Here is an 11,045-nt window from a genome sequence, read left to right on the forward strand (position 1 = left end):
CAGTTAATCACTTAAACCACATTATCCCCAGCATCCTCAAGTTCCTCATTGGTGGTTTGCCTGAAGAGACAGAGCTAAGTAAGTGATATAGCTGGAACTCAGTTTAGATCTTTCTCTAAACCCCTTGCCTTTTCCAGTCTTTCATAATGCCTCCCCTCTAAGTTTAGAAAAGAAAGATGGTGGAAATAAAAACATACAGAAGGGAGAAATTACTTCTCAAAGTAATCATTAAAATATATTATTATCTAAAAAACTATATGGTAAATCAAGACTTTATCCTACAATTGGTGAGCTATCAGCTGTTTTAGGGGTTTTTTTAAATTGTGCTTTAAATGAAGGTTTATAGAGTAAATTAGTTTCCCGTTAAACAATTAATACACATATTGTTTTGTGACATTGGTTGCTAACCCCACGACATATCAACACTCTCCCTTTCTCGACTTTGGGTTCCCCATTTCTACTTGTCCAGCTTTCCTGTCCCCTCCTGCTTTCTTGTCCTTGCCCTCGGGCTGATGTGCCCATTTAGTCTTGTATACACGGTTGAGCTACGTGTATTATTGTTTTATGGGCCCGTCTAATCTTTGACTGAAGGGTTGTTTTAGAGTTTTGTAAACAACACTGCAGAAATAGTCTAGATTACAAATAAGATCTGACAAAAACAGGTTTTATAGTAATTTTTAAAAAAGAAGAAAAAAGTAATAAATGTGAGAAAACATCAAAGAAACACTGAAATTCCTTCAGGACATAAAGAGTATGGTAAATAAGAGGAAAATGAGGCCTAAAACATAACATTCTCAACCCCCTGCCTAGAAATAAGTAAATAAACAGGAGAGAAGAGACAAATCTCTTTTACAGAAGAATTCCAAATAATTTATGTAGCTACTCTCCTCCCCTTCAGGAGGTAGATCTTAATCTCCCACCTCTCAAGTATGGGCTAGTAACTTGCTTCCAAAGAGTACAGTGTGGAAAGTGGGGTGAGTAAGTTTACAGTGGAGGCACCTGGCAAACATTACATTGGCCAGGTGATCCAAGTTCACATCATCAGTGATAAGCCAAGTTGATAGTATATACTCTTGATATGTGATGAGAATGGCATTTCACCTCTGTGGTCCTCTTCCCCCAAATCCAAAATCTCAGTCTAACCATGAGGAAAACATCAGACAAACCCAGTACCTCACCAGTACTCCTCAAACTGTCAAAGTCATTAAAAACAAGATCAGAGGACACTAAGATGACTTGATGACGAAATGTATATGGAGAGGATCCAGGAACAGAAAAAAGACATTGGGGGAAAAACTAGTGAAATATAAAGTGCTGAACTTAGTTACTAGTCTCAGTTAATTAATTGTCTTAGTTGTGACAAATACACCATAGTAATGTGAGATATCAACAACAGTGGAAATTGAGGTGAAGGATGTATAGGAACTCTTTTTCTGTTAATCCAAAACTATTCTAAAATTTAAAAATGATTCTAACTTAAAAATTGGAGATATGAATACTCTATGGCCCACCATTATGATCTTTTCAGATCTATCTATATGGGATCAAATTGACAACAGCAACTCAAAAGATTAGGTTGAAACCTTAGTGAGCAGTGAGTTTATGTTAATGGTGGAGGACCAACTCAGAAAAGAAGGATGAGAATGGTTGCACAACTGGAAGAATGTAATCAGCACCACTGAATTGTACATGCAGAAATTATTGAATTGGTGTATGTTTTGCTGTATATTCAACAACAATAAATCAAATATATATATATATCCATTAGAAATGTGTGTACAGACACACCAGGAAACATATACAAGGATAGCCACAGTGGCATTGTTGGTAAAAATCCTGAAAAGACTCAAATGTCCATCAGTAGTAGAATCAATAAATAAATTGTGGTAAATTCACATAATGAAATCCTACAAAACAAATATATTATCTACAGCTATATGCTGCAGGATGAATCTCAAACAATATTTAAAGAAACCAAATTCAAAGGAATATATACTGTATACTTCCATTTATAAGAAGATCAAAACAGGGAAAACTAAACTATAGTGTTTAAAGATGCATCTAGAGGTGTTAAAGCCATATTTTTAAAAGGGAATGGGGCAAGAAGTAACTACCATAAAAGTCAGTTACCTCTGCAAGGAGGGAGGAGTTTATTACCAAGGAGGTGCACACCAAGTGATGTCCTGTTCCTTGACCTGATGTTTACATGAGTGATCACTTTGCAATCATTCATTAAGCTCAACATTTATATTTAATGTACTCTTCAATATGAGTTATAGTTCACATTAAAATAGGTCCTTAAAAAGGTTCATATTACCAGGAAGAAATAATACAAATAGATCAGAACAGCAATAAAGCAAATTATTGTGAATAGCTTATTCATCGAGGAAAAAAGTAAATGGTTAACAAGTGTCAGAAAATATTCAAACTTAAACCCAAAACCAAACCAAACTTGTTGCCGCTGAGTCGATTCAGACTCAAAGCGACTCTATAGGACAGAGTAGAACTGCCCCATAGGGTTTCCAAGGAGTGGCTGGTGGTTTTGAACTGCTGACCTTTTGGTCAGCAGCTGAGCTCTTATATTTTATATCTGCTAAATTGGATTTATATCCAATTTAAATAATAACAATACAAATAATGCAAATCAGGAGATATGGCTCCTCAATTATCAAAGTATCAAAATTAAGCTTTAAAAAATAATATATGGATGAGAATGGAGTGAAGCATACATTGTTGGTATAAATACTAACTGCTACATTCTTCTGGAAATCTTCATGTCCACAACTATCGAGAACTTTACAAACACGCATGATTTTCCTATCAATAACTTCTTCTCTGGGAAATTATCCAATGGGAAGAATCTCCAATACAGAAACGAAAGGTTTGTGCATAAAGGTTTTTATTTACAATAGTAAATAATTGTCAACAGCTTAATAATCCAATTATGATTAATAAAATGAATGTATAAAATATGGCACACTCTCAACTTTTCAGTCATAAAATGACCTAGTTATGAAGATTTTGCAACAAGTACAGGTTAACAAGTAGATGGCAGGAATATGAGGATTACAATTAAGGAGTTATAAAAAAAACAGACGAAGAAAATATAAACCGTGCTTGTGTTTTGGACAATTTATGACAATTTTCATTAATCAGAATACTTAAATAAAGAGAGAAAAAAAAAAAAAAGATAAAAGGCAATATCAATTTGTCAAATGCCAAAAAGATAAAGAAGTGAATGCGTGCCAACTTTACTTGAATTTGGCGGCTGAGGGGGGGCGGGGATCACTGATAATCTCAGTAGAAAAAACAATTTTAGGTCACTGCTGGGAGACGGGATGGGAGCGACAAAGCCTCACTACTAGGGATTAGAGGGTGACCAAAGCAGTAAATGAGTACGCGCTAGTATTTCTAGAATGTGCTAGGAAGAAGAAAGAAACTGGTAGCGTGGGACATAGAGTCTGGAAAGTTTTCAGGTGCTGTTTCATTATTACTTGGGAGAAGGGCTCAGAAAAGGCAGGAGTGGAGGAATGCTAGCAGAGCACAGGTGGAGGGAATAGCCTGAGATTCAAGGACGAACACCTGTTCCCAGGCAGAATAAAGAGACGAGCCTGAATTCAGGTAGGACATTTGTACCCTCTGGCCTTTGGTGAAAGTGGGGATATTCATACTACTTTAACTCGGGAAAGTTAAGAAGAAGGGGCAGCACGGGAGTTAAAGGCAACACTAAGTCTCCAACGGAAATGTACTCGTCCCGCACGTGCGTACTCCTGTGCCAGCCTCCCCTGGTGACCATGGAACTGCACGCGCAAAGGCACCTCTCCCACCTAACCCTCCTCCTCCCTACCGCCCGCACCCACCCTGGGGAAGCCGGCTGCGTTCTCCGCCCACGGGTCCGGACAATTTCTTGGGTATCAGCCTAGGGTCTGCATCCCCTTCCTTGTCTTCAACGTAGAATGTGGGAACTGGAAGGACTCTCACGGAATCCAACTTCCAATTTTAGAGAGGGCAAACAAACATCCAGAGAAGAAGAGGATCATTTCATACCTTGAATAGGCGTCACAGTGGGTCAGATAGTGGGCGTCAGTGGCAAAGGTTAAATCCCAGCGTTGAAAGCCATGGGTGAAAGAGGGAACTGAAAATGTCAAAGCAAAGGCTCAAGAAGTTCTTGCTGTTTGATGAGAAAGGGAGAAGATACACTGTGGCTCTCAATCCCTAATCTCCCAAACACTGCATGGGATGCGGCCTGCGTGGGCTACCCTGAGCTGTTGGACTCAAATGGGCTGGGCTCAGCTAGTCTCTCTTCCTATTGGCTGGCCGGCAAGGCGCTGCTCCCACTCAACTGTTCTCTGCCCACGCTCAGACCACCTTCACCATGTGTTTCTCCTAGAGGATGTGGTCTTCAATGTAAAAACCAAAACCGGTTGTATCAAGTCAATTCAGACTCATAGCGACCCAACAGGACGGAGTATAACTGCTCCTTACGGTTTCCAAGGAGCGGCTGGTGGATTCCAACTGCAGACCTTTTGGTTAGCAGCTGAGCTCTTAACCAGTGCGCCACCAGGGCTCTAGTCTTCAGTGTAGGATCCTTTATGTGCAGCACATCTTCCTTTCCTGATAACCAATAACATCTGGGGGAAAGGGTTTCTAGGAGTTTGACTCTAGTTTCTGAAGACCTTTCCCAGACCGCGTGACTCCCAATATGCACTATCCTTTTATTCATCCATCCAATAATCCAAATAATTATTGAGCATAGACTGGATTAGATTCAGGGTCACAGGGACAAAGGTATAGTCAGCCACTATGGCAAATCTAGAGGATGAGTTTATAAGGCTAGTGTCTGAATTCACAACTGCTTGGGTGTTGATGTTAGGGCTTCCACAGGTTGTGTCAATATTGGCATTAGAAATATTGGTAAGATCTGGGGCAAAGACAGAATAGTTTTAAGGTGTGTGAACAGGACCAAGGAAAGGTTGAAGTAACAGAAGTCCATGCGTATGAGTGGAATTAGGAACTGGCTTTATGTTTCAGGCCAGAACTGTATTTGGCAGAGTTGGAACTGGAGGAAGGGTAGAAATTATGTGCTGGTCTAGGATTAACTTTAAGAATGAAGATAATGTTAATAACTGAGGAGGGGCAGAAGGAGCAGGGCTGGGTTAAGATTTACATTGTGTTCTTCATTCCTATTCTTGGATCTTTAAACTTCCTTTTTCATAATCCAGATTGTGTTGCTCCTCATTTCCACTTTCCTTTTCCTTTCCCAAAACCCTTTCATGTAAGAAGGAAAAAAGCTGTGTGGCTAGTGATGGAGCCCCCATGCAGGGAGAATTCAGTCTTTGTATCTTGGTTAGCCGGAAACTTAGCCTTATTGTCCCTAAGAACAACTTTCAAAATTATTTTTTTTTCTAATTCCTCCTCTCCACTATTCAAAACCAAACAATTCAATTCTGAACCACCATCCACTGGCTCACTCACCTTGCACCATCTTTAGTCACTGTACCAAGAAGTCAGAGAGAAACAGTTGAATTTTAAAAATATTAAGAACACAAATTGATTATGGGTTATTGATTCAATGTTTGGGTGGGTTTGTAGGAGTTGGTGAGAAAGAGGAGTCAAAGGAGATAGTCATGTTTATGGGCAGGTCAACTAGATGAATAGCAGAGTCATTTAATAAGATAGCTAACACAGGTGCAGGAAATGATCTCCAGGAAGATAATTTTGGACATTGCTTATTATTTTGTCTCTTTCCCACTAGACTGGAAATCCTTAGGGTAAGATATTATGTTCATCGTCATAATCTCAGAATCTGGCAAATAGTATAGGCTCAAAAATTTTTTGCTGAATAAATAATTAGCAGAAAATAAGGACAGGGACGTTCCCATATGAGGAAATATATTTCAAGGGCACAGATTAGGGAAAATACATGACACTTTTAGGATAGTCAATTAGGGTTTTGTAGGTTTGAATTTCATGTATAGCTATAAAATAAAGCAAAACTGGAAAGATACGATGTAACATGATAACGGACTTTAAATGCCATGATAACTATTTGCTTATATTGATTATATACTAAAAATCCAAGTATCTGGCATCTGCATCCCTAATGATTCTCTCTGTAGGAGGTTGTCTTTGATTTCCTATCCAGTCTGATGGACTTAAATGTTTACTGAATGGATTGAAGCAATGTACATGAAAATTAAAGATCTACAAGGTAAAGTCTCCGCCTTTAATGAGCTCATAATATTGCTGGACAAAAAAGCCCTCAAAGACAATTTGTTAAATCGTCTTATATCACAAAAAGCACTCTTTAGAAGATAGTCCAAAAAAAAATTGGAAAATCTAGAATCTGACTTTCAGGAAAGAATCTTTTACCACATATTTGGAAAGTTTTTTTTCTCAGTTTACAAGGCCAGGACACTGAGGATCCCGGAGTGATTTATAGGATTAAACTGAATGCTCAAAAGCGTTCTGGGCTGGGAAAGTCAACATAGAAGGCAAGAATGGACCAGGAAAGAATGCTAATGCTGTGTCATGGGTATCCTTTTCCCTTTTTTTTGAGGGGGTAAAAAAAAATTCAGAAAGAGCATACTATAATAACCACTCATGTAAAGAGCAAAACTGACAATTGTTCATGTTTTTTTTTCACATTTGATGTCTTTTTTAAAATAAAATAATCAAACATTGTAGTCAAAGGGGAAGTCTTCTTTATTCACCATCCCCATGTTGACTCCCACCATCACAACAGACAACCACTATCATGAATTACAAATATCGTGAATTACCAAATCTGAATCTTGGAGACTTTCCTTTCTCCTTCTCCCTCTACAAAAGTCCTTTTTTGCAGAGGTACCTACTTTTCCTCCAGTAGCCTTTACTATCATTGCCACTATTTATTAAATACCACTATGGACCAGGCAATGTCTTAAAATTTATTACCTTGTTTAATCCTCACAATAACTCTATGAGAAAGATACTACAATATCCATATTACAGATGAGAATACTGAGAGTTAGACAGCATAAATAGCTTGCTCCAAAACAGTTTAAACCCAGATCAATATACCTGTTTCCAAAGGTTGTATAAACTATCATACTACACCATTCCCCTTTCACCCTTCGCATAGTTTCCTCTTTCTCTGTAGTCCTTCCCCTTATCTGTAACATTCCTAAGCTATACATTCTTCATAAATTTTGGTAAAATCACCCATGATGGTCACCATGACTGTGTTGTCTTATGAACAGTGGAATTTCATCCAAATCCTACATGTCTAGAACTGCTCTTATGTGAATTTATGGCCTTGGCCCCTTAAGGCAGGGATCTCAAAGTTGGCTTTGAACCTATTAGGTCCAACAGCTTCAGGAATTAGAATTGTCTAATACTCAGATGAAAGACCTCTAGATAAAATGACTGTCTTCTTAGGATGACTTCCTATTTCTCAGGATTACCCATTCTAGACCTTTTCCTATTCACACAGCAGCAAGCTCTGCCAGATTCTAGAGTTATCCATCACCTCATTTAAGGTAGCATTTCTCTAGCTGGAATTTTCATAGAGTGGCAAAGTAGGAGCTAGTATTCACTGGCATTAAGCAACTGTACATACTAGGCAACTGATAATAAGGGCTCAGACATGCTAATTAGCAAGAAGGATGCAACAACTTCAATCACAGTCAGAAATCAGAGGCCTAGATTTATACTGAAAGATTTATATAAAAACTAACTCAAAAGGATAACTAACTGGGCAGAGCTGAGAGAAAGCAAGGTAAACTCCTCTCCTGATTTGGTTCCAGCCTATTATACTAACTGGTACATAATAGTCACTCAAGTAATATGTTGAATATTATGTTTACACAAACATACATCCTTAGAGTTGGAGACTGTTTCTCAATGGACCCTGACCACCCTTCTCAGAGAAGCAAAATATATAGGCTCCTCCCATAAATAAATATTCAGAGAGTTAAAATGAAACAAGAATAAACCCACGAACTTGGTAAAAAAAATGTAAATATACAAAATATTTATATTAATATTAATATATAAGGATATATATTGATATATAAAATACTATATAATATATATATTTATTCCCTTAATGAGAAACATTAAACCTGTCATTTTTCTGCTGAGGCAAGTGGAATAAACTCTCATTCTCTAGACTCCTTATGTTCTCTCAGACTCAGCACAGAAGACAGTCAGTCGGTGTGTTCAACTCCTTCTTGGACTCTTGGGAGTCAAGGAGCCCCAGTACATTTAGACAAGTCTCCTAAGGGGTCCACAGATCTGAGTGCCAGGCTCTGTACAAGAAACACATCTTTCAAGTCTTCACACCTAGGCTCTGATGCCCATAAGGAAGGGGAAGGGGGAGAGGCCCTATACCCAGTATTTAAGTCAGTGCTCTAAGCTCATGGTTTCTCTCCATAAGCTGAAATTGTTCTCTGGTTTAGAAGAATCAAACAGCTAGAAGCAGAGAATACAGGAGCTCATTCAGTCAGCCGTTTCTTAGAATCCCTTTTCCTCATTATCCACATATAGCTTTAACAGAGAGCAACTGCTTTCTGTGCGAATGACTATGAAATGGAGGAACTAGTCACTTTTTTTTTTTTTTTTTAAATGAAAAAGCCCTGATTTTTCCCAGGATTCCCCAACTTTAGCATGGAGAAGACATTATCAGTGTGTCTTTGGCAAACAGCCTTAAGGATTAGTATTCTTAATGAATTAATTAGCAAACAAATTGTTTGAAGCAAAATCCTGATTTCCACTTTCCTCTTAAAATAAGTTCAAAAAAGCCCAAAGTCCAGGAAATGCAGTTACACCTCTGAGATCCTGTAATACAAAATAGTTTAGTCTCAAAGACACTATTTAAAAAAATGAGAATGTAAGTTAAATAATGACAGCAATACCTAACATTTGATGTTTTATGTGCCAGGAATGCTGAAAAGCACATTATGTGGGTTATCCTGCTTACTCCTTATCAGGACAACTGGTGGGAACTCACATGGCAGAACAGCCCACCTCCAGTGTGCATTCTTACTGGTCAATATCTGTGCATTCAAGAATTTAATTATCATCCCTGTTTACATCAGTCAGTGAAGTAGGCAATATTGAAATCTTTATCTTACAGATGAGAAAACTGAGGCTGAGAGGTTAAATAACTTGCCCAACATCACCTAGTGGGTAACAATGATATTATCAAAATGTGGTCTAGGAAGTTCTAAGAAATTCAGGTACTCATTGTGTGGTGGAGGCCAGAGGGATAGGCTCTGGGCCACCCATCCCTGCTAACCACTGAACTGTGTATAATTATATAAGTAACATGTACAGAGTACTCCCTACGTGCTAGGGACCATTTTAAGCATTTTAACATTAATTCATTTAATTCTACCACCAGACCTGTGAAATAGTTACTATTATTTTGCCTATTTTAAAAGTGGAGAAGCTGACACAAAAAGTTTAAGTAATTCAGCCAAGGTCACATCACCAGTAAATGTGGTGGAGTCAGATTTGAATCCAAAAGGCCCCTTGCTTAGCAGAGCCCTGGTGGTGCAGTGGTTAAGAGCTCAACTGCTAACCAAAAAGTCGGCAGTTCAAATCCACCAGCTGCTCCTTGAAAACCCTGTGGGGAATTCTAGCGGAGGCCTAGTGGTGCAATGGTTAAGAGTTCGCCTGCTCACCAAAAAGGTCAGGAGTTCGAATCCACCAGCCCATCCTTGGAAAACCTATGCGGCAGTTCTACCCTGTCGTGTAGGGTTGCTGTGAGTTGGAATCAATTAAACGGCAATAGGTTTTAGTTTTTTTTAAACAAACGTTCCTAGCCAAATAAAATGTTTAACTACTAATGATCCAGCCCAAGTACCTAAATTTAGGTGAGGGAAAGGGTTCAAGCAAGGTGAGGGAAAGCGCTCAGGGAAGTGAAAAATATTTTCTTAAGCTAACATACTTTCTCCTGGTCTCAGGACACCGAGAAGGGGCTCATTACCAAGGCTTCACCTCAGTCGCACCTTGCTTTTTCCGTCTCTGCCTGACTTGGCTGGAAGGGAGAAGGAAAGAAGCCTGATTTCACCAGCACGCCCGCAAAAGTGAAGGGGGTCCCGTGCACCAATAAAATGGAATTTGAAACGCCCTCTCCGTGGCTGCCTAACTCCAACCTCAAGCTCTGAGACGATACTAGGACCAGCGCTACTGAAGTGCCTATCCACGGAGGGGGCAGGACGGCGGACGCAACCACCCCTCGCTACCCAAAGGCAAAACTGTCCCTCAGGTTCCTGTTGGGGGGTTCTTCACTTGGGTGTTGTGAGATTCCTAAAATCCGCCAGGATGGGTCTCTACTTTTCTTCTAAACCCCGCCACGCCCTCTTCCTCGGAGGACCCAAAAGCACCTAAAGTAGTATTACAACATTAGTTTGAGAGTTTGGTCGGCACATCCTCCGCAACTCCAAAGGGAATGCGGGCAGCTGAGGACCGCGCACCGCACCAATATTTCTGGCCAATCAGGAGCCACGTTCTCCCTGCGTTGTTCTTACCCGCCCCGCTCCCTCCCGTCTCCATGGAAACGCTCCGAGTGTGTACTCCAAGGCCTGGAACTTCCGTTTCGGTGTAGCCGGGCTGCGGCTATTGTTTGGGTGAGCGGAGTGTCTTGACGGTCCCTGACCTCACTCAGAGGTTCTGTAAGTGACACAGGCTCTCGGAGGACTGAGCCAGAAGGGAAAAAGGGCGGGAATACCTGTGGCTGGAGCAAAAGTGGCAGAAAAGGGAGGGTCAGGGACCACGAAGCGGCTCTGGTTTAGAAATCCCAGAGACCCCCAGTGTAGGTGGGTCCTTCACAGCTGCCCTCCCTACGTTTAAGACTGAATGAGGCGAAGATGAAGGGAGGGCAGAGGTAGCTTGGGCCCTTGGACCGGGGTGCTTGGATTTGGGAGGTGTCGAGGCAGAGCTCAAGCCGAGGGTCTGGATGCAAAACGGAGGCCACGCGCGTCTTCGCTGCAGGAGCAGAGGCCGGGCAGATCGATTGCCGTGAAATGGCCAGTGCCCGTTCCTGTAGAATTATTTGT

This window comes from Trichechus manatus, unplaced genomic scaffold (genome assembly GCF_000243295.1).
Source record: "Trichechus manatus latirostris isolate Lorelei unplaced genomic scaffold, TriManLat1.0 scaffold00232, whole genome shotgun sequence".
In the NCBI taxonomy this organism is placed as follows: Eukaryota; Metazoa; Chordata; class Mammalia; order Sirenia; family Trichechidae; genus Trichechus; species Trichechus manatus.